Genomic DNA, 27,254 nt, shown 5'->3' with positions numbered 1-27,254 from the left:
CCTTCATAACACAGCAGGGTCCAGGACTGCTTACTTCAACATCTGCCAACACGCCAGGTTTTTTGTGTTTTTTCCTATAAAAGCCTCTGGTCCCCTTCCGTAAACATCAAAGTTTTGGCCAAACAACAAACATGGTATCGGATGCGGTCCAGCCCAGCCTAAGCTATCTTCTGAGAGTGGTTGTGGAATAAATTATTACAAGTTATAAAGAGAAACTTGGGGGAATAGAGCACTGGAGGGTGCTGTGTCGATTTAAAATTGTGTGTCTGTAACTACCAAATATCAAGTGTTTACTTTGAACCCCCCCCCCCCCCACACACACACACAGTGGCTTAAACTGCGTTTTCGCGTTGCTTTCCAATTTTAACCCTCCCTAAACACCGCCAATTATCACTTCCAGTCTTCATCTAGCTGACTAAACGGCCCCTTGCATCTCTTTATCCGCTCCTCGTTTCTGGAATTGTTTTGCTTTTTTTTTTTTTTCCCTCCCCTTATAGTTGTCTATTCTGTAGCGTTTCTGAGACAACAACCAACAGCCTGAACAATCACTTCACTCTAAGGAAGCAGCTTAGCAGTGGCTTGATCTTTCGGATGGACGTGATTGGCAGGGTCCCCAGGGATTGCGTGATCTACCCGCACTCTACGCATGCATTAAAGGAACGGAGTTCGAAACTTCAAAGCCTCGGGACTGAATCAGAATTCTGCTGTCGTCTTCGGTTTCATTAGCCAGTCTTCTTCAACTCAGCCACAACTCTGTAACACCTGCCTGACATCCTCCCCTCCTCGCGCACACACACGCGCGCACCCACCCTCCCTCCCTCCCTCCCTCCCTCCCTCCCTCTCTCCCTCCCTCCCTCTCCACACCCCTGTGCTCTTGGGTAGCATTTCCGGAAGGCAGAAGCTGATTCACACCCCCGGGTCAAAGGTTTCTATACACTGATGCCTCCATCCCAGCTGATTGGACCACAAGTGAGCACATGACCCGGGCCAGCCAATTGCAGAGGCGGCTCAGCAGGCCGCCCAGAGGTCAAGAGAGGCCACGGCCACTTTCATCTTCTTAGAGCGCTCAGAGATGTTAAAAATAAAGAAACGACGCAATATTTCAATGCCTACATTGAACAGATTAACATTTCTAACACCCAAACACTCATGACTAATTATGCCCTCCACGAGACAGTTACAAGAGTTATAAAACATATTAATTCATGGTGCACTACAGGCAGAATGTCTGTTAATGAGAAACAAATTTAAATTTGGATGATGAATGCTACCATTCGTTTCATCCTGCCAGCTTGTCTCTGTGACTAAATGTCGGGAGGATCATGGGAAAGCACGTGGGCGTGAGGTCTGAGCTCCAGCTTCCCCACAGCCCACTTCCACCTGTTCTCTCCGACCACAGGCATATGCAGACGACACCTTGATGCCCAACAGCCCGTAACCATGTACCTCAAGTTCCACATACACAGAAATGATGGTTCCTGGCCCATCACCGTCAGCTTGGCAGAGACTTTGATCAATTATTAGTCATAAACTATTTCCCAGTATTGCTGTGGATCTAGAAACATCTGCCAGTCCAGTATCCATGAGACCTAGCCAAGAACCACCCTTCCTATCCTTAGCTACCCTCAAGGCTCCTATCCTTTGCCATGTGCAATCTGCAACAACAGCATCCCTGCTGGGCAGTCTGTGCCCCTTGAAACCTAGCTACTGTCGAAACTTTCTCACCAATCTTTGAAAGGCTGCTGTTGAGTAAGTTACACCAGCCTGAAACCCTCGGGTCAATCGTCCCTGGACAGCTGTGAGGGTCTGACTCCAGGACCCTCTAGTGTTCAAGTCCTTTGAACGGAACGTCATGGTTTGCATATAAGCTCTACATATCCCCTGGTAGACTTGAAATCATCTCTAGGTTATTTACTCAATGAAGAGCCATCACTCCTGCAATAGCTGCAGTACAGTTCTGTATACTACAGGACCCAGAAAGAAGCTTATGTGTGTCCAGAACAGATACAAATTAAAAACAGAAATTAAAATAAAATCTGCAGTTATCAGGGATGTTATTATAGTAATATCAGAATGATCACATTATCAGTATGATGGAATTATCAGAATACTCAGATGTGGAACCTGATAACACAGTGAGTCTCTCCCTCACTTAAATTGTCCTGTATGGCTAACGCTGGCCTCTCTCTCCTCTCCCTCTCTGAATTCCTCACCTTCCACCTGTTGACAGAATCTCATCTTCAACCTATTGGTCTTTCAGATTTTCGGAAGGCTTCCTAACAGTGGTTTCAGTGAAAAGAAAATGACTACATCAAATACACAAACTGATTCTTAAATATTCTAGTTTCCTTTCTGTTATGGTGATAAAACAGAGTCAGACCAAAAAGCAACTGGGGAGGAAGGAATTTATTTCATCTTACACTTCCAGGTCAGGGTCCATCATGATGGAGATCATGGCTGGAATCCAAGGCAGGTATCTGAAGCAGATTTCATGGCGGATGGTACTTACCAGCTTGTTCTCAGGCCCATGCTGTGCCAGCTCTACTCATGTCGACAGGACCACCTGCCTAGGGATGGTGATGCTCATAGTGGGCTGGGCCATCCCAAACTCTCCGCATTAATTAATAATCATGACACAAACCCTGACAGTCTTGTCCACAGACCAAACTGACAAAGCCAGTTAGTGACTCAATTGACTCTGGGCTGTGTCAAGTCTAGGCTAACAAGGGCACTGAGGTTAGCTGGAATTTCAGACATTTAAATTTACTAATAAACTCATGTTTTAACATGAAGAAAATGTCCAGTGAGGAAGAAGAGGCTGAAGGAGAAACAACGGAATGGGGCTGGCTGCAGAGCTGTGTGAACTGTTACGGGGTGTTGGGAGGGTGCAGGAAGGCTGCGAAGCAGAAGGGTTACTTGCAAGCAGGAACCCAGTTTCCGGGACTCACATCAACCTCTTCGAAGCTTTCTGTCTTAGTCAGGGTTTCTATTCCTGCACAAGCATCATGACCAAGAAGCAAGTTGGGGAAAAAAGGGTTTATTTGGCTTACACTTCCACATTGCTGTTCATCACTGAAGGAAGTCAGGACTAGAACTCAAGCAGGTCGGGAAGCAGGAGCTGATGCAGAGGCCATGGAGGGATGTTCCTTACTGGCTTGCTTCCCCTGGCTTGCTCAGCCTGCTCTCTTATAGAACCCAAGACTGCCAGCCCAGAGATGGTCCCACCCACAAGGGGCCTTTCCCCCTTGATCACTAATTGAGAAAATATCCCACAGCTGGATCTCATGGAGGCACTTCCCCAACTGAAGCTCCTTTCTCTGATAACCCCAGCCTGTGTCAGAGTTGACAGATGAAACCAGCCAGTACAGTTTCCAACTCCACAGAACTTGGCCAGCAAGCCATCTACTGACACCAGTTATGTGAGCAAGGACTGCACCATGGTCTCTGAGCTTCATGTGAACACAAGTCCCTTAGCCCGGCTTTCTCACACTCCATAGAATGCCCCCTATTCCCCACTCACATGTCAAGACACCTAAGCCCTGAGCTCGGTCCCTGAGAGGTAGCATGCTCAAGAGGAACCTGGAGCCCCTAAGTTAGTTCTACCTTAAAATGATGCTACTGTATTTGGGTGAGGACCAGACAGCAGCCCTCCCTAATGCTGCTGGACCTGGGTGAGGACCAGACACCATTCCTACTGTCAGGTGAGAGCCGGTGTGAAAGATCGTTTTCAGATCACTCTGCCAAATGCCACGAAACAGCAGAGAAAAGCAAGCTAAAGAGTCAAGATGTCAAGAAGTCTATGCTTTACAGTCTTGTTCACAAAAAAAAAAACAAACCTTCTAGGGCCTCAGTATCTCCCTCTTCTCAGCATCACGACTGACCAGGTAGCCTCTAAGTTCCAGGGAAAAGCCCTGATGGTTCTCTGGCCTGTTTTCTGGGCCTTTGCTCTCCAAGAGGGATAGCAACTAGTGTTATTCCCAACAATGAAAGGAAGAAGACAATATAGAAACAGAAACAGGGAAAATATAGATCCTTAACATGATGATAGTAAACTCTAATTCCCAAACACGTCAACACTAGTTATTGAAAAGCACTCTCTAAATCCTTAAGAGAGAAAAAAAATTAAGAAAGGTGTGTGTTTAAAACAAAATTCATGAAGCTCACATTTAAAAGAAAACACTAAAATATATTTTTTACAAATCAAATATTATTAAATTATATTTGGACATAAGCAATCTATCATCCAGTCCAGGTTTTCATTGTATAGACAAAACTAGCCAGGCATAGAGAGATTAAATAATTTGCCTAAGGACATGCCGCTAATGAGAGGCAGGATAAATACTAGAATCCAGCCAAGAATGGTTTAACTACTCCAAGAGGGTATTAGAGGATGTTAGCAATGTCTGGGATAGGCTCCTAGTCTTTGGAGGCTAATGTCAAGAGGACAGCCAAGCCCTCCCACAGAGCATCACTCTGTGCTCCACACAAGCCTGAACTCCAGGCTGATGAGCGTGGGATGCACGGATCTTTGGTTTCTACAGTCACACCTTTCCATCTATGCCAACGTCGGCAAAACTATCACATGGTACCGCACCTGACACCTCTCCTAAATCAGAGGATAACCCCACTCAGTCACGACCCTCTCAGCTTCCCATCTCGTTGTTGCCATTGTAGCGCGCGCGCGCACACACACACACACTCACCTCACTAAACCCCAGGAAGCCAATGCCAACTGTGCCAGCCCACCAGCTGAGCAGCAGCAGCTGTCCCAAAGACATCACTCTAGGACCTCACTTCCTGTTCTGGCAACGATGCCTGGGTCTGTGCCAGTTCAGGGTCTGGCCCATCGTTTTCAAAGCTTAGAACTGGACAAGCCCCAGATATCCAAGAAACCATCTGTTATAAAGCCCTCGTCCCTCGTCCCTCCTCCCTCCTCTGACGTCACTTCACCAGCCACAGCATCTGCCGCCATCTTTGGTCTTCTGAACAGAGGGTATGGGGCTCTCGTCCACAGGGCTCACTCAGACCTGGCCCTGAAGGGGAAGAGCCATCAACTTTAAATCCAATGTTAGGAAACAAACAAGTCCACACATTCTACCTGGCAGCATGAGCTAGCTGTCACAGATGGTAGAGAAATGTAGAAAAGTACATTCGGGTTCCAAACGTCCTCATTCTGTGGTGTGCCTGTGTATATGGGCGGTGGGGTGGGAAGGGCGTACATATGAAGGCCCTTCCTCGATTGCTCTCCACTTTATTTATGAGGCAGGCTCTCTCAATCGAATGCAGAGCTCATGGATTTGACATGTCTCACTCACTGGTTTGCTCCAGGGAACCCATCTCTGCCTACTGAGTGCTGGGATTATAGGCAGTGACCATGCCTATGGCTTTCTGTCATGGGTGCTAAGGATTTAAACTCTAGTCCTTATGGTTAAGCAGTACGTACTTTAACCACTGAGCCAACATCTCCCGGCCCATGTTTATTCTTTAATAGAAGCTTTTCAAAGCAAAATCCTCAAGGAGCTCAGTTATATACTAATATTCCAAGCCTAAAACAGCATAGGCTTTTCCTTCCAATGGGAACAAAGCCAGAATAAGACCAGTGTTTAAAAGCCATTCAAGGACTCCCCCAAACATTCTCCACACGACAGGCTGCGGTTGGATCTTCACAGACATCCCCCTTCCTTGTCATGGAGGGCTCAGGGAAGACATATGGAAGGTGCCTAACTCGCCTGAGGTTACACCAATAAAAGGTGATAGGGTCAGAGTTCACACTTGGGATCAAGCAATTCTGTAGTCAGTGCTTTTTGTCTCTGCTCTGCACTGCCTTGGGGAGTTGGGTGGGGGTCTTTGCTGCATAGGAGAAAACAAAAACTGCACATTCGATCACAGAATCGCCTCACCCTGCATTTTTTAAGGGGTCCTGTGCAAACCCTGCCTTGGAATTCTACAGGCAAAAAAAAAAAAAAAAAAAAAAAAAAAAAGGAGACTGGCACTCACCTAACAAGTCCAAGGCAGCTGTCAGGCAGCTGTGCAGAAACCGGGGAAGAAGCGGACGATGTCTTGCAGGGTTACACTCGCCTCTACCTCCAAGTAGAATTTTTAAAAGAAATGAGAAGCCCAACAGATGAGAGACTCTCATGCTAAGCCCCACAGGGAGTGTTAAATAAACATGATCAGCCCCATAAAGCTCTGACAAAGGCAGGCTGTTAAAACTAAAAAACTGTACCACATCCTACCTTCCCTCTACTCAATAAACACAAATCCATGAGCGCATGAGCCCTATTAGCGGTGGCCTATTTAAACCTTAAATTTTTAATTCTGTTTATCCGCTTTTGTAGAAAGCACTCAGCAAACAGCCGGCCTCACTTTTACTTACGTTGCTGTGTCTAATGGCGGGCGTCAACAAGACTCTGCAGCTCACGAGGCAGCCTCAGATTGACTGCAGAATCAAGACCAGGAAGATGATCCAACCAAGCCGTGGGTCACACATACTGAGCCTGCCTTACAGGTTTATCATGCTTATGGCTTTTCTGGTTCTATGTTTTTCACCTTCCATCAGTTCACCAAGCTCCTGCTCTCTGTGCCAGCCACCAAGAAGCTCAGGATCCAACAGAAAACAACAACAACAACAACAACAACAACAACAAAAAACCAGCTTACCCTCTCACTGGAAAAGCAAAAATCAATTAAATAATGATGCAAAGAAGTGAGCGGTTTACCAAGGAGCGACCTGACAGAGCACAGATTGATTAGCGGCTGTCTGTCAGGTGACTGCTAAGTGAAATTACCAGGGAGGAGTAACTAAAAACCAACAGACATTTCGTCTCACAGTCTGGAGGCTGAGAGATCCAGGGTCACAGGACCTGAGGATGTGAAACCGCTCGCCACTTCTTAGATGGTACCCTGGGCTTCCTTTATTGGGGGCAGGCATCCCGTATCATCAAAGCCCCAGGGTACAGTATTATAGGAGTGGGGAATAGGTCTCAACATATGACTTCGTGGGGGAGGGGCTTCAGACTCTGGGGCAAGGTAGCACTGAGTGTTAATAAAGGCGGCCTCAGACTCTCTGTTCACGGAGAACTGAGACCTAAGGCCATTCTTTGTGCATCTGGGCAGGCCTATGGTGGAAATGATGTCATGTGACTTTGAGGCTAGGATTGAAGAGGCCATGCATTTTCTTGCTTATTTTCGTGCCTGGAATTCTGGTTCTTGGAGCTCTAAAAGCCCTGAGAGAAGTGTGAACACCCTGAAGTCCGACTGCTGTGAAGGCATCTCAGCTACACGTAGGCCCCAGGGCAGAAGTGCTGAGTGTCACCTCAAGTCCTGCCAGTGCAGACACACACCTGGAACTGCCCCCGCCCCCTCCCCAGTGTCCTCATCTTCCCATCAAGGCTCTATACCAGAGAGAGGGGTCACCCAACTGCCCTGCCTGGCCTCCTGACCCACACAATCTGTAAAGGAAAGGTGGCTGTTTGACCCGTGCTTCGTCACACGGTGGCAGGTCACCCACACAGTGCTGCATGTGACCAAGAGGCAGCAGTCTTACACTGAGAGGTCGCACAGGGGACAGTATCCTGCAGTGTGACACTGGGCCTGCACTCTAAGGGTGAAGAGACTTCCATCAGTCGGAACAGCGAATCAGGCTGTGGACACAAACCAGCTGCCTGGCAGAGGAATCAGGCAAGCAGAGGCCATGATGTCAGACCATAAGGGGTTGAGCCGCTCAGATGTCTGAAGTTCACGGAGGGAGGGTTCAACTGTTTTCTATGTCTTTATGTCTTTACGTCCTTCTTATTTTTGCTCTTTGACTTTGAACTTGCGCTGTCACTCTGTGTGTGTGTGTGTGTGTGTGTGTGTGTGTGTGTGTGTGTGTGTGCGTGTGTGTGTGTGTGTTTGGGGCTTTGCCCACATGTGTGATTATGTATTGCTTGCATGCTTGGTGCCCAGGAGGCCAGAGGAGAGTGTTGAATCCCCTGGGACCGGAGTTCTATGCGCTGGGAATCAAATGTGGGTCCTCTGTAAGCAACGAGTTCTCTTTAACTGCCAAGCCATCGCTCCAGCCACTTTTCTTTTTTAAAAAAATTGAAGTAAATCACACTAGATAATAGACACCATTATAGACTAAATTGAATACCCCCTCCCAAGTCATATGTTAAAGTGATACCGCAGCACTCCACAGTGCATTTGGGAACAGAGTCAATGCAGGTATAATTGGTTAAATTGAAGTCACCCAGGGTGAACACTACTCCACTATGACAATGTCCTAATGAGAAGGGGAATCTTGACAAACACACACACACACGGGGAGAATGTCACATGACAATGAAGCCAGAGATGGGGTGAAGGGTCTCCAACCCACTGTCTGCCTGAGTGTTCACACCAGGAGCAGCAGAGAGACCTGGAACAGCCTACCCTCAGTCCTTAAGGGGAATCTGGCCTCTTCCACCTCCACCTCCACCTCCACCTTCCCACCTCTCAAACTGGTAAGACACAGATTTCTGTTGTTCCTGCCTCACAGCCTGTGTCACTTTATTGCAGCTGTCCCTGGGGACTCCTGTAATCAACACTTAGACTATTTTTAAGTGGCCAACTCATAGATTTTGGTAGCTTCACAATATATCTTTCCAATGATAAAACATTTTCAAATCCCTCCAAAAAACTCCCATTCCTCTCTCCTGCACTCTGATATACTCTGTCTCTCTCTCCTGCCCCCTGAGACACTCTCCGTCTCTCTCCCCTGCACTCTGATATACACTCCCTGTCTCTCTCCCCTGCACTCTGTTATACTCTGTCTCTCTCCCCTGCACTCTGATATACTCTCCCTGTCTCTCTCCCCTGCACTCTGATATACTCTGTCTCTCTCCCCTGCACTCTGATATACACTCCCTGTCTCTCTCCCCTACCCCCTGCCCCTGCCTGATATTCTCCCTGTTTCTATGGGTTTGCATCCTTTTGCAGATGGCTGCTATAATTTACTATAACTTTTTCTAAGTACATTCATGTTGTGGCATACACTATTACTGTCTCCTTTTCATTGCACTGTACGAGAATATCACAATTTGTTTATGCAGACTCATCACTGATGGACAGCTGGGATTTTTTTTTCCTTTCCTTTTGCAATACTTGGAATAATGCTGACACTGAACACACATGTATACATTTCATCTGAAGCCTGCTTTTTCCATTCTCTTGGGAATATACACATGGAGTGCTGGTTCTTACAGTAATTGTATGTCTGTCTAGCTGTTCAGAAGCCTGTCTAAATGGACCTAGAATGACGACACCTTTTCCAACCCCACCAGCACAGCTGTGCTTGTGTGAGGCCACAGCAGTCGGCTTCCATGAAGGAGCAAGTGGAGGGTTTTATATGGATGGATCTGAAAAGCCTTTTAAGACATTCAATGGGTGTGCTGGGTAAGACAGTTACTCTGGCTTAGAAATGAGGTCATCCGGGATTCGGTAGGAAAAAAAAAATGTCTCAAACAAAAATAAGAATTGGGGTGGGTGAGCATGCTTGACCTAAGCATTTAGGAGCTCCAAAACGGAGTGCTGGAGTAGAGGGAAACAGCAACAACGAGAGTCATGGAACTACTAAAAACCAGGCGATCTGAAACTGGTCTGAATTCTGATACCTGAAAGATAAGCGCCCTCCCGTTCCTCTATGTTTCCCTGTCCCTTTTCAGAGGGAGGTCAGTGATGCCAGAATGGGAAGTGGTGCCTCTCACTGCTGTGTAAGAGGTTAAACTACTTTGACCTGCTATCAGAACTGGCGAACAAACACGCCTCAGTGCAGCTGCCAACCCTATCCACCCTCAAACTGTCTTTTCCTGGTGAGTCTGCGTGCACAGGGTCCTCTCGGGTCCTTAGCGAGTTCTGTTGTTTCTCCCGAGGACCTGAAACCGGGAGGAGACAGCTGGACCCCACTTCAAAGGATCACTGAGCTTAGCAGAGATTAGCGCAGGTGACTATTATCACCCTCCCCACTGATGAGCAGGTTACTTAATTACAGCGTCCAGTCGAAAGACGGGGCTCCTAAGACCAAATCTATAACAACATCCTCTGTCCTTTCGCAAAATTACAGTTCAGAGGTTTTCCTTAGACACAGTTCCAGAAATTAGAAAACTTGTTTTATGCATCAATCAAGAGTAAACTAATCCTTTAGATTCAAGAGATTGAATTGTAATTTAGTAATCATGGGAACATTGGGGATTAAACAAACACTGCTTCGAGAAGAAAGCAGGAATCAGCTTTAGTCCAGGGAGGGGGCCTCATGGGTTCCAGTCCTGGGACCTCTCAGGAACCAGACCCATCCAGAGCTACCCTGTACTTCCCTAGTGGTACAATGTCCATGCCAAACCCGGAAGAGTAAAACAGCAGCCCACTAAATTACCTAATTTGAATATCACACATACATTCACATTCTCTAAAAGATCTCATCAATGGGTGGAAGAGGTGTCCACTGGAAATCAGTTATTTAAGATAACTCTACGTTGGGCAAAAATCTCATTACAATACTAAGACCCAAAAGAAACACCTTCTTTGGCTGCATAGATCATCAAATAGAGTCACACTAAGATAATAATAATAAAATCACTGTATTGGCTACATTTAATAATAGCTATCCCCAAATAGTAGATATTAACATCTCCTAATCTTGCCTCTACAGCACAAGCTTAATACAAAGACTTAATACGACACTTAATACAAACTTAATAGGTGTACACACACACACACACACACACACACACACAGAGTCTTGGCTACCCAAGACCATCATAAATCTGTGACAAGAAATTTACAAGGCTGTTGGGGAGTTCAGACACAAGCAGTTCACATAAGATGACCAAGTGTAAGTGTCAAAAGTGAAAGGCGCTGGTCCCCAAACATAATTAATTACCGTGAGACGGCACTTTCTTACCGGAACCCTTGGAGAAGTTGCTCCATTAGAGTTCTTTCTTCTCCGGCAAGGGAGGTCTAGAATTTGGGGTATGGAGAACGGTAGTCACATAAAGCAATGGGACATGTTTTAAAAGCTTCCCCCACACCAGATAACGGAAAGCCCTTTCAACCAATGCCCCTGCTTCGGAGAGCAGTTCGATGCTAGCGCTCAGAGACTGTCAGCATAGTAACGGATGCTCATTAGTACTTAATGGACTAGAGTCGCAAACATTAAGTTATTCATTAATTTTCACCACATGTCCCTGAAGGAAGTTGGAACATCCCTCTTTGACAGGGAGAGACAAAGGCAAAAGACGTACACGGGCAGCAGGCTGCTTCCAGCCATGGCTGGCCGTAAACACGGGATTAACAATACCAAACACTGCACACCTCCTGTGACCAGAGGATGCAGGAATACAACAGGCATGACCAACGCAGGCTACCCTTACCCCAAAGAGCAATAACTGAGAGTGTTCTGTACTCCAGAAAGCAGATATAGACTTGAAGTCACTGAAAAATGCTCATGACGGTAACAATGGTACTAGCAGGAAGGAGAGGAGGAAAGGCTAATTGCTGAGGGTTTATGTCAGACGCGACGGTGCCGCACGGACGTTAACTCAGTGAACTTAGGAAGCGGGTACTGATTGTTCTTCCCTTGGAGGCAGGCCAAGGTAACACGCCTTGCCCACCAGAACGGGACTCAAATCCAGTTCGGTTCCAAAGGATGTGTACCCTTGACCTTAGCATCGCCCGGGTAAAGCGCGGCTCATTTTTCTTAATTGACCCAACATTATTCAGGCAAAATGGAAGTTAATTCACAAAAGAACCAAATGTCCCTCAAAGCTTTGGCCCTAACAGCCTTTGGTCAGAGGGCCAAACCCTCTCCTTCCTTGAGGTTCTGATGTAATGCAAGGGGCAGGCAACCTGGCCCACTGGGCCCAACATCATGTTCTCTCTCTTATCCATCTTTAATAGCTTCATTTAACCTACCCCCTGAGTCCGACTTTCCTACTGAAACATTTAATAGCTTCTCTGTGGGTGGGTCCTGTTGGTAGCATTTATTTATTCTGCCTGAAAACCAAGTGTCCAGGGGAAGAAAAAGAAAACGACGACGTCAGAGTCTTGTGTTCAGTTCATAAAATACGTAACTTCTCTCTCTCAAAAAAGAACCAAAAAATGCTGTGCCTAGTGATAGCCTTCTGTACCAGATAAATATTGAGAGAAAATTCATAGGACCACATTTTTTAAGCTAAGAAATGTGTTCTTGGAAAACGAAAACAGTAAGAGTGCAAACACTTCATAGCTAAGTGTCTCTAAAGAACTTTCCAGAACCCAATCACTCACTCATCCCAAAACAACTCGCTCCTGTGTCTATCAACATAAGCTTCAAGGACCGCTCTCACACTAACACAGGTGAGACCGAAAGACTTCCAGGTTCCTGGCAAAGCAGCCAGCAGCACTGCTTACAGATAGCCCAGGAAAGCCCGGTGTGCTCTGAACTTTGAGAGAGGCGGGAAGAACTGGAGAGCCGCATGTTTGCCTGGTTCTAGGTTCGAGTCTCAGCCAAGGATGGTGGTGCACACTCAAAAAAGATGGTGGTGATGATGGTGATGGTAATGATAGTGGAGATGGTGGTGGTGGTGATGATGATGGTGGTGGTGGTGATGATGAAGAAGTCTGATGGCCCCTGAGTGCCTCAGATGTCCCAAGAGGACATGCCACTATGCAGTTTACCCCACCCTGCTTTAATTCTTCTCTCTTCTGCCTTTAACCTTGCCCCTCACCAGCTCTGCTCTACATAACAAAAGGTGTTCTCTGTAAGGCACAACAAGTCAGATCTTACAGCTTCCGGGATCAAAACTCTCCCAGGGTCTCTCATCTCCCTTACATCAACACTGGAACAACACCTTTCTCTTCCCTCCAGGCTCCAGCTACCAGGATGCCTCTCAACAAGCCTTCACTCCAGAGGCTTCCCTGCCCAGGCCTTATCCCTGGGATCCTTGCTCCATAATCAAATTCATGGGAGACCTTCCCTGCCCTCTTATCAAGAACATCGGTCTCTGTCTGTTTCTCCCCTCCCTCCTCCCTTCCCTCCTCCCCTCCCTGACTTGACTCTCTTCCAGCATTTATCATGATCTACCTTATTTACGACTTATTCATTTGTTAGCCCCATTAAAACCTAAGCTGCACGAGGGCAGGATTTTATTACTAACCAGCTTTCCTCCTGAGTATAGGCCACGTGGCACACAGGAGTTCCAGAGCACAGCTGTCCCTCAGCTTCCTCACAGAACTGGTTCTGGGGCTCCCCAGAACACCAAGTCCTTGGATAGTTATGCCTCTTCCATAAAATGGTATCTTGTTTGCACAGGACCTAAGTGTATCCGTTATACGCTTTAGATCTTCTCTAGATTATGTATTATTCCCAGGAAATGTAAATTGGATGGAAATATCCACTACATCATGCTGTTTAGGAAATGATATAACACACGGTCTGTAAATAATCAATAAATATGAGTGTGCATTCTGAGACAGGGCCTTACTATGGAGTCCCGGGTGGCCAGGAGCTCAATATTTAGACCAGGCTGGCCTCAAAGTAATAGAGATCCAATGACCTCTGCCTCCCAGAGCTGGGACTAAAGGTACTTGCCATTCACCCTGCTATAAACGTTTTTCAAAATATTTTGATCCATTAATTGAACCCATGAATTCAAAACTCATGTGTCTGTGTGTGTGTGTGTGTGTGTGTGTGTTTTGACTAGGTGAAAGAATAAACATCACATAAATAAATACCCATATAAAGAATATCTGACTAAGGAATCACTGTAGTAATCCAGAGGCGAGAAACTCCAGGTCTTCATGAACACACCCTGCCTTTCCCACTGAATGGAACACAAGCTCAGCCAGTAGTGAAGGACGGGAAGAGAACAGAGAACATCCTCTGAGGAAAGGAAGGATATTCTGTGCCATCAACTGACACCATCATCATCCAAAAGAAAAAAAAAAAAAAAGATGTCACAACCAAGGCCAGGTATGGTGACTCATACCATAAACCAGCACTTAAGGGGCTGAGGAAGGCTGCAGGGAGCTGCAACCCAGCCTGGGCTGAAGACTAAGGCCTCACCTCAGAAATCAAAACAGTCACTGGCATGAGAGATGAAGGAAGGAAGGATTCACAAAAACCAAGGTAAGGCAGGAGATGGGAGTGTGAGGTGCGCACCGGCCACCGTGAGGACATACCTGGGAAGTCGAGTCATACGGAGGGACACAGAGCTCCGTTTTTCTCTGAAACTTCCCTCTCGGTTTGACATTGTTTCCAAAAGAAAAAAAAAAAGGAGGCTATAAAACTTGAGTCACGCATGAAATATTCTGAATGAAATGCAAAGAAAACAGGGAAACAAACTATTGCTTCCAAATGTTTCTATTCACCTTGCTCCCTGCCCCCCACCCCACCCCGGCCTCCAAGAAAGACTTTGGGGCTTATATCATGTTGGCTTAGAGTCAGCCCAAATATGGTCATCTTTTTTCTTTCAGTGTAAATGCAAACAAACCCCCTGGATTACAGTGGGAACTCAGCACGTAGCGAACATTTCATCTGTATAAACTCTGTTGTAAATGACATCTCTCCTCTCCCCACAGAGTCCAAGCCTGATCCCCACCAATTGCTCTAACTCAAAACATACTTTTTACATAAAATTAATGATGGGGTTGGAAATAGAAAAAGTAAATCTTTGGACTGGTCTGGTGTTGCGAGCCGCAGAGAATGATTAAATATAAAACAGGGTGTTGGGGGGAAAAGGGGGGAAGCAATTGCACTAGGTTATAAAAGAACAGATTGACATAGATTTTTTTTTTTTGAAACTGGAAGTTGCAGGCAACATGCCTAGAATTTAGATGCCAATATTAAGGACTGAACACTCGCCCAAGCATCTACAGCTCCCCTGGCAGGTCAAATCTCATTACAACAAACACCACAGCTATAAGAATCCCTGTGTAATGTAGAGCAGGCCCAGATAACGACCCCTTAACTCAAGCTGTATGTGTTACCTAGCAGAACAGAAAAGCACAAACGCACGAGAGAAACATCCCGAGTGATTACTCACTTGAACTGAGACTCAGGAAAGGCCCCCCAGTCTTCTATCCGGTGGAAGAGAACACTTACATTTTTCAGGGGGAAAAAAAATGAACTTGCAGACAGTCATGGGAAGCCATAGCTGCACAGAGTATCGCCAAGTCTTCAAAGGACAATGAAAGCAGGCACGTGACCATGGTGCCAACAGGACAGGCCACAGATCTGATACAGTAAGGTTCCAAAGTCAACCTCCACCCCCAGGGCTGTCTAATGTTTGTTTTAATTTGAATTTTCTTTCTTCTTGAGATTTAAAATTAATAGATTCTGAACTGAAAGTATGTGGAGTTCCAGCTACTATTGGAAGATGGTTAGATTTGGCAACACATACACACATTTCCAGATCAACTACCAACTAGAGGGAAGTACCATCCCTCTATGAGGCAGAGGAGTTGTATGAACTCCAGAGCTCCACAATACATACCCAGCATTCCACACTGCATCCCCGAGACTGCCTACCCCCAGCAGCCTACAACCCCAGATCTTACGAGGCCCTGACCAGCATCTGTATCTTACACATCCTGTCTTAGAGAGGCTTCGGAGAGCACACGTTGGCTGGTATTGAGTAGAAGCTTTTACTGTTAAAGAAGACTTTAACATTCTGCACGTGACATTCTCCTCACCAGTGGCAAAGGCAAAGCCCATCCTTTGCTTTGGAAATGATGATGCTTTGAACGTCTCTCAGCAATGAAAACGTGACAACATTGTTTTCAAATGGGTTCGAAATTAACTGTCACAGCTATGTACAGCTTAGCACAACTAAGAAAGGCAATGCTAAATAATCATAAATATATATATATATATATTGTTTAAAAGAAGCATTGAGCATCAACTGGCAAAAGAATATTTATTGTTTAACAATTACAAACTCTTCCAACTGTAAATCTATACTGTATAACCAGAAACCTCCAGTTTTGGAGGGGTTATCTGTGGGCACGAAACCATGGCCATGGGCAAGCCCCATAACTTTTCCATACCCCAGCAGGCCCTCTCCATGCCACATGAAGAATACCGCAGGCACTTCATGGAGAGCTGTCCAAGTTGGCATGCACAAGCTTGTGCCCATTGCCTCTTAGGTGCTACAAGAGAAAAATCAACAGAGACTACTGCCAGCCTTCTGTTATCTTGACACACTGGCCTAAATTAACAATCTGCACACATCTTCATCTCCACCTTGGTGTGTCAGCAAGAAGAATTTTTCTACCCAAAGCGCATTCCATTATTATCAACGTAAGTCGCTGCTAAGTCTCACAAGTCATTAATAAAATGTGGTGATTTCTCCAAAGGTTTATCTTCTAAAAAGTACTTAATAGAAAGAATTAACTCTAAGCTACCATCTAAGTGATAAAGATTTATCAAAATAATTATCAAGTTCAAAGAAAATCCCCAGAGCAGTAAAAATATCCAAGATTCAAAAAATATCACTGAAGAGAAAAATCTGGTCTTATAAAAAAAAAAAAAAAAAGGTATAGCCTGTGAATGAATGAACGAATGAATGAAGAATGGATGAATGAACAGACATCAAGTAAATGATGATGGGCAGCCTACAAGTTTGTGCTTTTCTCAAACAAAAACAATGGTGTGTATGCACATAAGGAGTGTGTGTGTGTGTGTGTGTGTGTGTGTGTGTAGAGACCAGGGGTTGAGGTTGGGTGCCTTACTCTTTTGCTCGCCACCTATTCTCTGAGCTAAGTTCTCACACTGAACCTGGAGTTCATGATTTGGCTAGCGTGGCTGGCCACTACACTCCAGGGATCCCCGGTCTCTAATTCTTAGCACTGGGATAGCAGGGACATGCCACCATACTGGGCCTTTCATGTGAGCAGCAGGAGCTTAACTCCCATCCTCTTGCTTGCTAGGCAAGTATTTTATTGGCGGAGCCATCTCCCCAGGCCTACAGAATGCACCATGTTTTCAAAATCACACACACTGCTATATTTAAGAGTGGTGTTGAAGGTCTGTCACCACGGTCTATCTGACCCTAATACTGCCCGAGCCTGCCATTTGTACTAACTGCATTTGATGTGACTGCCTGCCTTCAGTGAGTTACAGTCGAGGCTAGCAAGGAAAATAACCGTTGCTTCAGAGTATCTACACAGAACAGTGTAAGAGCTTCCGTAGGGCACGCCCAGGGTAGTCTGTAAAGGTTCTCAAAGGGACTGAAGGGGAAGAACGCTGAAGACCGAAACCAAGACCCTCAAGAGAAGGCCGGTAGCTATTAGAGGCTGCTGGAACACATAGGGAAATATGGCCAACGCTGTGTGCAGCAAATCCCTAAAAATCCTTCAACTGGCACAACCTTAAATGCTCACTTCTGCCCCACCCTCAGGCTTACACACCACTTTCTTCTGTGTGTGTCTTTCCTCCCCTCCCCATGGGCTCCCCCAGTAGAAGATGTAACCCAATTATCTCATAGCCCCAGACAAACGCATCTATAAACATCACTAAAGTGAATGCTTGCCTGGGGAGGGCGTGACACAGGGTGAGTCACAGCTAGAAAAACAGTGTTCATGGAGCATTGCAGTGTGTACTGTGCTGCCCACAGGAGGGAGTGCCTCTGTCTGTAACAAACAAGGCTCACTTAGATGACAGTTCTCTTGAGAAGGCCTTTGACAGGCTCTACTCAGGTGGTCATTTGCTATTGGGAAAATGGCACCCTTCAACTTTGAAATTTAAGATCTGATGGCTTTTTATCTGGTTTTTTTTTTTTTTTCCAGTGGGGACAAAATATCTCAATATGTTGCCTTGGCTGGCCTCGAACTAAGAATCTTCCTGCCTCAGCTTCCCAAATGCTGGAATAACAGTTGTGCACTACCACACCAGGCCTCATACAAGGCATTTGAAGAGACACCGGCACCCTGTACAAACAGGGAACAAGAGTTCCCTGGGTCACACCGAGGAAAGGACTGAGATACCCCTGGGCTTCCAAAGCTCTCTTCTGCTCGCTGGCAGAGAAGCTGCCATCTGGAAGCCTGCAGATGAGAGGCATTACCACGATTCTGCCGGAATATTTCTGCTTGGCAGAGAACACAAGATGCCAGAACTTGAAGAAAAAAAAAATCATGTAACTATGATTACCTTATTTCACCTTGTCCCTCAGCCAATCCAAATTCAGCCTGCTGTAGATATTTAACCATTAGCAAAACCTTGCAAAGACTCTGCTGAATCATCTAGCTGGCAAATCATCATGAGCCCTGTGAATCCCCCACATTCGAACGCTAGAGTGGCTCTATTCTCCACAGCAAGTGAAGCACACCCTGTCCCATGACTTTGATACTCAGAAAGGAATGAAACAGAGCCCGTCCTTCTAAACCTCATTTGCATGTGACCTGTCATGAGCATATTCCACCCTGACCCTGTGGAGATAGATACGTGATGTGAGAACTGCACACACCTGCCCTTAGCAAGCACAGTCCACCTGCCAGGGCTCGCACGTTCATCTCATTTTCTGGCACCTCCTTCTGACTGTACAGTTCTCTCAGGGAAACACTCCTGGGGTACCTGGGCCTGCTGCAGGGCCAGCATGAAGGAATCCGCTACTTCAATCAGGTCCAACCCCCATGGAAGCCAGGCCCTGGAAGGGCTTTTTGCTGTTATTGAGACCTCAGGCTACAGAATCTGATAAAAATTATCTTTAGACCAGTGTCACAAAAGGCTCTTTTCCCCTGAAGGGACCCAGCAATTTGAAAGTACCTTGCAAAGCATGCTGTGCCTCCTTTCTTCAGAGCCTTCCCTGAGGCAGGCCAATGTCAGCAGGAGTCAAAGGGAGGAACTGAGTCTCCAGGGATGTCCTGAGAGCAGGTCTTAGAAACCAGGGCCTCAAGTTCTTTCTGATTCATCAAGCTCACTGGGCACTGTCTACCCTACCTTCTGAGTATACATGGGCACAGAAAAGGAAGCCCGAGTCCCCTTGGCACACCACTAACCACCTAGCTCCTACTGATCACATGACCCACCCTCATCAATGGCCCAATGAACCAAACAGCTCCCCCCCCCGCACCCCCCCTCCGCCACTCACTACATGGCCTTCATGATCAGTCTCTCTAATCGTGTGGCCCAGCTAGTAACAAGCCCCCACTGATCACATGCCACCCCCACTAATCACACACACACACACACACACACACACACACACACTATCAGATGGTCCCACTGATCACATAACTCCCCTCACTAATGGCCACCTAGAGACCAAGTCCCTTTGGAACGAGAAAATCTACCCAAAATACAAGCAGCAGCCTCCACCCCTTCTGATCAAATCTGTCAGCCTCTGACTGGCAGAAGGGCCTCCCTCACCACCCTCTGTTTATCTGCCATTTCTGTAACAGCCCAGGGCCCCTCGTCATCACATTCCAAAATCCCAGGTGCACAGAGAATATTCTTCCCTCCTCAAAATGTAAAAAGCCTCTGCATCTGCATACGAAGCCAGATTTTAGAGCAAAATGTATCTTCAGTCAGGAGTGAAATAAAACCGCATCACCTACAAGCCCGTTCTCCATCTCTGGAAGCCTGAGAACTCCGTCCTTTACTTCAACGGCTTCACACCTTGGGACTTTAAAAAAGATCACCATACATACTGTCACCTCAAATTACTAACTGTCAAAGGGGTCAGTATTAAGAATTTTGCAGGGATTACGGCTGTAAACCACATGATCATTGAAAACCAAACCTCCCAGAGCACTTATCTAAGGCCCTCTGTGGGCGTGGAATATAACTATTAATGGCTCCGTCCGCTTCAAACTGAACGCTTAGTTCCCAATTAATCACCAGAACATGTAACAGTGATCTGACCCAGTTAGGATAAGATACTTGGAAGGAAATGGCATGCGAAGTATGACAGAATCCTCTAAGGGTTAACCTAACTGGGAGGCAGGGGAATTGCTGGAATGAGAAAGAAAGAAAGAAAGAAAGAAAGAAAGAAAGAAAGAAAGAAAGAAAGAAAGAAAGAAAGGAAGGAAGGAAGGAAGGAAGGAAGAAAAGGAAAGGAAGGAAGAAAGGCATAAGACCTCAAGGTAACTCTGGGGAAGGGAGACAGGTCACTTTTGGGGCAAGGACAAACTGACACAGGTGTTGGTTACAGGGACCATAGAAGAAAATCAGGATGTAGGTAACAGTTTCAGGGAGAGGCTGGAAGCTGGACCAGGGTGGTGTCAATAGAGAAGGACTAACAGACCCACGCCCAATCTGGGAGGGAGTAAGGTTACCAGGATTCTGGGTGGGCTAGAAAGACGGAGCCTGGGTGTGAGGGAGCAAAGAAGATTCCTTATATAATCCTAAATTGCCTGAGGGTGGCCTTGTAATCTTGTTCACGCAGCCTCAAAATTCCCTCGAGATTGTGGTAAAATGAAATGTAAATGCTAAAAATTACCCTGCCACAGCTCTCCACATCCATAAATCACCGCGCTGTTCAGCGATCCTAACAAGACGCGGCCCCCTAAACTACTCAGTAATTCTCCATGTATGTGGTGACCTGTTTAGAATGCCACCCAGTAGCACTGTCAGGGACAAAGTTGCTGAGTGACGCTGAGTGATGACATCAGCCTTCCTCTATAGACAGACGGAGCACCAGAACCCTGGGTGCTTTTCCAAATTGAAAATCTTAAAATCACATCCAGTCCACGCTTACTTTCATCATTTTGAGGAAGAATTTTGTTTCTCAAACACAAGTCACAATGATTGACAGTCATCCTTGCAGAGAAATCCGATAAAGGGACCTCAAAGGTTACATCGGTGGAACCACCCTGAACCAGTACCTCCGAAGTTATATGTGCTATATGAAGAAATACATCCTAACAGCATCTAGACTCTCTGGTCTACATAGAAAAGCAAGGATTCCCAGACACTTACAGAACAACCAGAGCTGGTGACAGAACCCATCAGGTAAAGATACTTGTTGCAGAAACCTGACAGCCTGGCTTCAGTCGCTGGAACCGCAGTGGAAGAAATGATCTGGCCTTTGGAAGCGCTGCTCTGATCCTCCCGCTAACATGTAGGCACTCACACAAACACACTCAACAATTTGTTAATTAAAACAAAATCATCATGACAGTAGAAACTAATGACAACTTTTATTTCAAATACTATCAAGTGACATGCATGAAAATGTACCTTTCTCCTTTGTTATAAATTCCACTCGTTAAATGAATGGTTTCACCTGTGCCGCTTGTAAATGGTTGCTGCAGAAATCAGCCCACACATGGAAGGAGTTTCTTGGTAGCTGCTCTGTCCCAAGGACAGACTCTAAAAGCACATAGTGACCTTGCCCTTATCCTACCAGATATATTCCAGCTCACTCAGCAGAGGGTTCCAGAAAGCACCCAAGAATCATGAAAGGAGCCTATAGCTCTGGGAGAAAAGATATTTTGGACACAAGAAAATGGTGCCAGATAAAATCCCTACAGATGAAGACAGAAACGTGATGGGGAGAATTTTGGTAGAAATAATTAAAGTCTATAAGATGAAAGTGGTAAAAGAGATGAACGACGCCCATCCTTTAGAAAGATCTCTGGGGTTGTTATAAATGGATAACAGGAGCTGGGACCATCTGCTCCTTAGAAACTGTTCCACCTTTGGGGGGTGACACATGCCATTGATCACAGCACAGGGAAGACAGAGGCAGACAGATCTCTGTGAGCTGAGGCCAACCTGGTCTACAGAGTGAGTTCCAGGACAGCCAAGACTATACAGAAGGAAGGAAGGTGGGAGGGAAGGAGAGGGGAGGGCAGGGGAGGGGAGGAGAGGGGAGGAGAGGGGAGGGGAAGGGAGGAGAGGGAGGGAGGGAGGAAACTGCTTCACAGCCTAGCCTGTCAACCTTTCAGGAGAGGAAGGCTAGTGTGGAGGCCACTTTCCATCACCCCAGATCTCCTCCTTCGGCTCTCCTCTGCCACACCTGAGCATCGGTCTACTTTGCAGACAGGGATGGGGGGATAGTAATTCACATGCGACTAACACTTTACAGTTAACTAAGCACTTACTTTCATGTTTTCTTAGTCACTCAAGCGTACAAAACAATTTATGGAATGCCTTCTGGGAGCCAAGCCTTGCCGAAGCCTAGGATGAAAGTCTCTCATCTAGATCTTCTCCCACACGGACCAGAAAGATCTAAGTGAGTCACCTTTGGGGGGGGGGGGCATCATGACAAGGAACTGTGATGGTACCATCTACCACGGGACCCCTATGTGACGCAATGGGTTGCTGATGGATGTCTTCATCTTGGCACTGTCTTTTAAAACTGTTGCGACGGTACACCTAGCCAGACCACTGACTCCATCTCATCTGGTAGCCTGTAAAACTCGCTTTAACAGCCGGCTTGTAAGTCAACCATTTAAAGGCAACTTTGATACATCCCTTAAAAAACAATCTGCCGTGACTCAAAGATCATCAGGTAGAACATGGGGTTCAGGGAGAGAAAAGAAAGGGCAGACTCCAAAACAACAAAGAAGGCTGCTGCCCCGAGCCAGCCACTCTAAAGAAATCACAGGGCCTCGAGTGGCACTTCTGACTGGGAGATCTTATCCACACCCCATGTGCCAAACTCACCAAAAGGAAAAGTTACATTAACTGTCCCTTCAAATTTTACAACAAATTTAGAATTTTGTTTTGTTTTTGTGATGTTACATACTGGACCCATGGCTAAGCACACATTACACACTGACCTACATTCCTCAGTATTATATATGACAAGTGTGTGTGTGTGTGTGTGTGTGTGTGTGTGTGTGTGCAAGAGAGGAGGGGGATGAGTTGTGTGACATATAGCAGTCAGGAAAACGTTCAGGCGTCAGATCTCTCCTTCCACCTTACAGGATCCATAGTTCCCTGTCATAATGACCCCCCCCAATGGCACTGACTCAGAGGCCCATTTTACTATGGCTGTCTGGGTCCTTGTAGGAAAAGACCTAAATGATGGGGTTTCATCCAGGGTTCAGGCAGGCCTTAGCTCCCAGAAGTCAAGTGCTGGTTCCCCAAGCCCAGACTGCCAGAGGACATTGCCGAGGGCTCACAGAGTAACTGAGGATTCCTGAGCTTAAGGAGCCCAAATGTTATGTGACTGTCACCAACCTTACTAGGCTTCTTTTTATAGAGACATCCTTCAGATCAAAAGCAACCAACACCCTAACCAACCCCCATGCAAAAACACAAGTGACCTAAAAGAACTGTCTCCCAACACACCCTTGATCCTCAAGGAAACCAAGACTCGAACATTTAACAGGAGGCAAAATAACTCTCCTATTAAATAAACAAGAGATATGATGGCTGGGAATCCCAGCACCACCATCAGAGACAGACAGACAGACAGACAGACAGACAGATTCAAACTCCAACCCTCTGATACCAAAACCTTCTGACTCCCACTATCAAATCTGTCAAATACAAGCCCTGTGTGTCTGTAGAGAGGCAGAGGGAAAGCAGGTGACAAACAGGACAGGTCCTCTAGGCTCCTGGGGAGGCATCTGATGCACTGACGTAGCTCCTTTGACAGGAGCCAAGGGACTGGGAGAAGTTAGCATGGGCAGTGTCGCACGTCAAATGGTAACCCAGAAATAGGCGCTGACAGTAGGCAACTATGGTACCTGGATGTGAAGTTGGGAACAGCCCTACTTTAAGTGTCTTTTCAGTCCTCTCTAAACCCCTGGAAAAAAACTTCAGCATTTTAGAATTTATGTTCAATGGCAATGAAAAGTATGTTAATATTCAAGTCTTTCTTTCCTTTAATTATTTGCAATAAAATAGCTATATAATAAATAGCTATATATAATTATCTTTCTCCAGGCATGGTTGCACATACCTATGTTCCCAGAACTTGGGAGGCAGAGGCAGGTGGAGCTCTGTGAGTTTGAGGCCAGCCTCATCGACGTACTGAGTTCTAGGACAGCCAGGTCAATGTAGAGAGACTACGTATCTTTCTATGCATATGCATTTAAGCTAGCTAATATCGCACGTGCATAAATTAAAAGAGAAATTGCTTTTTAAAATAATTGGTACGCCCTCTTCACTGTGATAACAAATATACTGTGCCCAGGAGTTGAGGTAATTACAGACCACTAATCCACAAACAACACCATAAACATGTGAAAATTGACGTGTGGAGTTTTGTTTTGTTTTGTTTTGTTTTTAATTTTTAAAGAATGAAATCATTAACTAAAGATAAAAAGAACCACAGCCAACGGATGGGAATTTTGTCCCTGAATGGCCACACCCACTCTGATTCACACTAGCGTTCCATGCTCCCTTAGCTTCAAGGGCACAGCTTCAGCAACCACAGTGTTTGGTGTTGTTCCCTGTGGGGACTGGCTGAGAAGTACTCAGAGTGGGTGTTGTCTTGGGCCCTTCTGCAAAGTCCCCATGCCTCAGCCATCTTGCTGAGCCACCTCTCTCCTTTAGCAGGGAGCCCTACCACAAGAAGCCCCTCACTCCTACCACACCAAGATGTTCTTCAAAATGGTAGAGACACGATGGAATTTACACCACCAGAAATGCCAAAAAGCATTTGACTTTACAAGCACCGCCTGCTTTCTATGTCAGCTAAAGCTTGGAGAGTGGCACTTTAGGAGCCCTGACTCCCCTTCCCCACCCCTCCCACTTCCAAAGCACACAGCACAGCACCAGTGGAAATCATCATATTTATCTAGCCCTCACATAGCAAGGGTCCCCCTCCCATGGATATCTTATTAAAATCCACTTCCTGATCCATGCTTATTTTTTACCCTGTTCCTGACTTCCTAAGTTCTAGCCTGACTCATGCTGGACCTCAATTAGCAGCCACAGCCAGTGAATAATTTTTCACCTATCATTAAGTGAACGAAATGTCATTTCTGTTTATGGTCTGACTAGATGCCTGTAAGATTCATCCTGGAAATCATAGGACTAAGATTCCACATCAGGTTTCCTACCTGGGCACCTCTTACCATCTAGCATCTAAAGTCTTCATTTTAAACCTGTATTATATATTATCCCTCTCGGCGAGGGGGGGGGGGTGAAGAGTCCCAGTACAGATGGCAAGTGCATGTAGAACTCACAAAGAAATGCACTCAAAATTGCTCTGAACCAAGGACTAGCCTTGGCTCCGCCCAGCTGAGCGACTGAGAATCAATCATCAACTCGTCCCTAACGTGCCTCAGGTGAGCTCTGAGGTGAGCTCTGAGGCCTTCTCCAACAGCATGGCTGAGTGCCTGAAAACAACTTACAAATACCAGACACAGATTTCGAGATCTCTCTGGCCCTGTTTCATCAGAGGCCCACTGCTGTCAAGACAGGCCGTTGCTGCCTCGTGGTAGGAGCACCTTGCTAGGACACTCCCATCTGTTCTTAAGGGCCAGGCATCTGGCTAACCCTGCATTTTTGCCTCAGATGGGCTACAGCTTGTCCCTGAAGGGGCTGCCCACACTCCTGGTGTCAGACTCCTTTTCTACGACCAAGAATCAATCACACTTGGGCTCAGCTTCAATCTCATCCAACACAGGACGCAATTCCTGAAGGTACTGTGGTCTGTCTCCTTTGCTTGCCTGGAGGCACACTGACACACAGAGAAGTATCTAAGATGACATCCTTGCCGCTAAGAAACCTGACCAGCTATGAGGCACTACCAACCCTCGCCTTCCCAACCATGTTCTCTGTGGAGGAGGCCCGTGTAAGTATGTTCTATGCAGGACTTATGTGAGCACATCTAACTGGGTATAAAAGCTGTACACAGGATAACCAGACAGGTCTAGATTTGACTTTACCCCATAGACAAGGTAATAAATTAACTGGCGTCTGCTTTTTGAACCCTGAAAGAAGCTGGGCGTTGGTGGCACACGCCTTTAATCCCAGCATTCGGGAGGCAGAGGCAGGCGGATTTCTGAGTTCGAGGCCAGCCTGGTCTACAAAGTAAGTTCCAGGACAGCCCGGGCTACACAGAGAAACCCTGTCTCAGGAAAAAAAAAAGAAGAAGAAGAAGGAGGAGAAGGAGGAGGAGGAGGAGGAGGAGGAGAAGGAGAAGAAGAAGAGGACGACAAAGATTTCTGGACCAGGCACTAAGGACTTACCATACAGAGCACAGGAGGCAGCAGGAACATCATTCTGGCCTGGGTTCTCTTTGCTCTAAAGGTCAAAGGTGAATGCTGTCCATGCAGTGGGTAGGCATCATAGCTGAGGAGCAATGTTTGGGATTCTGGGGCCCCACTGTCCACAGAGGCTGCTCTTTGTCTGGAGAAAGACATTACATCATGTCTGAAGGATGAAGGCTGCTCCCTATGAACAACCAGAGCAATGGCCCAGGTAAAGCTCACTCTCACTACAACCGCCAGGAACGCTGTCCAAGAAATCACCCAATGCCTGTGTGGGCTTCCAAACATAGATGAGTATCCCTCTGCAGCTCCCAATCTCAGCCATTGCTTCTCACGAGCCTCAATACACTCTTCCCATCACGGCAGCAAACAGTAAGGCCCTTCCTGGAAAGGGGCTTTGACATCCACAAGACACAACTCCAAGAAGCAAGCACGTCCCTCGGTGTGGTAACCAACCTCAGCTTTGGCTTCTCATCTCCCTCCCCAGCCCACTTTTTCACCTTTAGAACTTTTGTGAAGAGGCAGAGGATGGCCTCAGACTAGGTAAGGGTTGAGCTACAGGAATCTCCTATGTCAAGGAAGGAACAGAAATCGTCTATGACAGTTCAGAAGGTGAAAATCAATCCAAACTCTGCTGCAGATGCTCACAGCACAGAGCAGGAGAGTTATCTTTTACTATAGCATCCATGTTTTCCCTTTAGACCTAGAATTTTACCTCTCAGACAACTAAAAATACCAGAGCCCTTAATGTTCGGCAGCTCGTAGACACCTCTTGTTTAAAACTATTTTTAAAATTATAAGCATACAAGTGTAAATTCAATTAAGAGAATGTAATAATCTGGATGAATTATATGCTAATAAACTAAGTAATTTCATAAGCATACCTATTTGTGTATAGCAATTTTTTTGTAGTGGGGGCCAAATGGATGCTTATTTTGTTCCTTAATGAAAAAAAAAATTACTTCAAATTTAATTAAATTATTTCAATGGATAATTATTACTCAGTATATTTTAAGCAGTTTTTAGGCATACTTATGTATATTTAATTGTAATTATAATGCGGATATAAATGGCCTCAAAAGGACCCCCTAGCTGGGAAAATAATTTAGTTGGTAAAACGCTTGCTACACAAACATAGGGAACCT

The 27,254-nt window shown here is 46.1% G+C and overlaps 1 protein-coding gene across 4 annotated transcripts in view; it reads right to left on the bottom strand.

The window, feature by feature from the left end:
- The window catches only part of Tspan5 (tetraspanin 5), a 162,586-nt gene that overhangs the window by 115,137 nt on the left and 20,195 nt on the right, over nt 1-27,254 (bottom strand). Inside the window, exon 1 of one of the 4 annotated variants that reach the window (XM_006501737.4) lies at nt 5,998-10,825. The exons of the other annotated variants lie outside the window; for them this stretch is intronic. The gene's annotated coding sequence lies outside the window, so the exon portion shown is untranslated. Of the gene's footprint in view, nt 1-5,997; nt 10,826-27,254 lie in introns of those variants that run through there. 4 annotated transcript variants of the gene reach the window in all.

The sequence above is a fragment of the Mus musculus genome, chromosome 3, assembly GCF_000001635.26.
Source record: "Mus musculus strain C57BL/6J chromosome 3, GRCm38.p6 C57BL/6J".
NCBI lineage: Eukaryota > Metazoa > Chordata > Mammalia > Rodentia > Muridae > Mus > Mus musculus.
The sequence above is the reverse complement of the archived record's forward strand: the minus strand, read 5'-3'. Positions and strand labels throughout refer to the sequence as shown.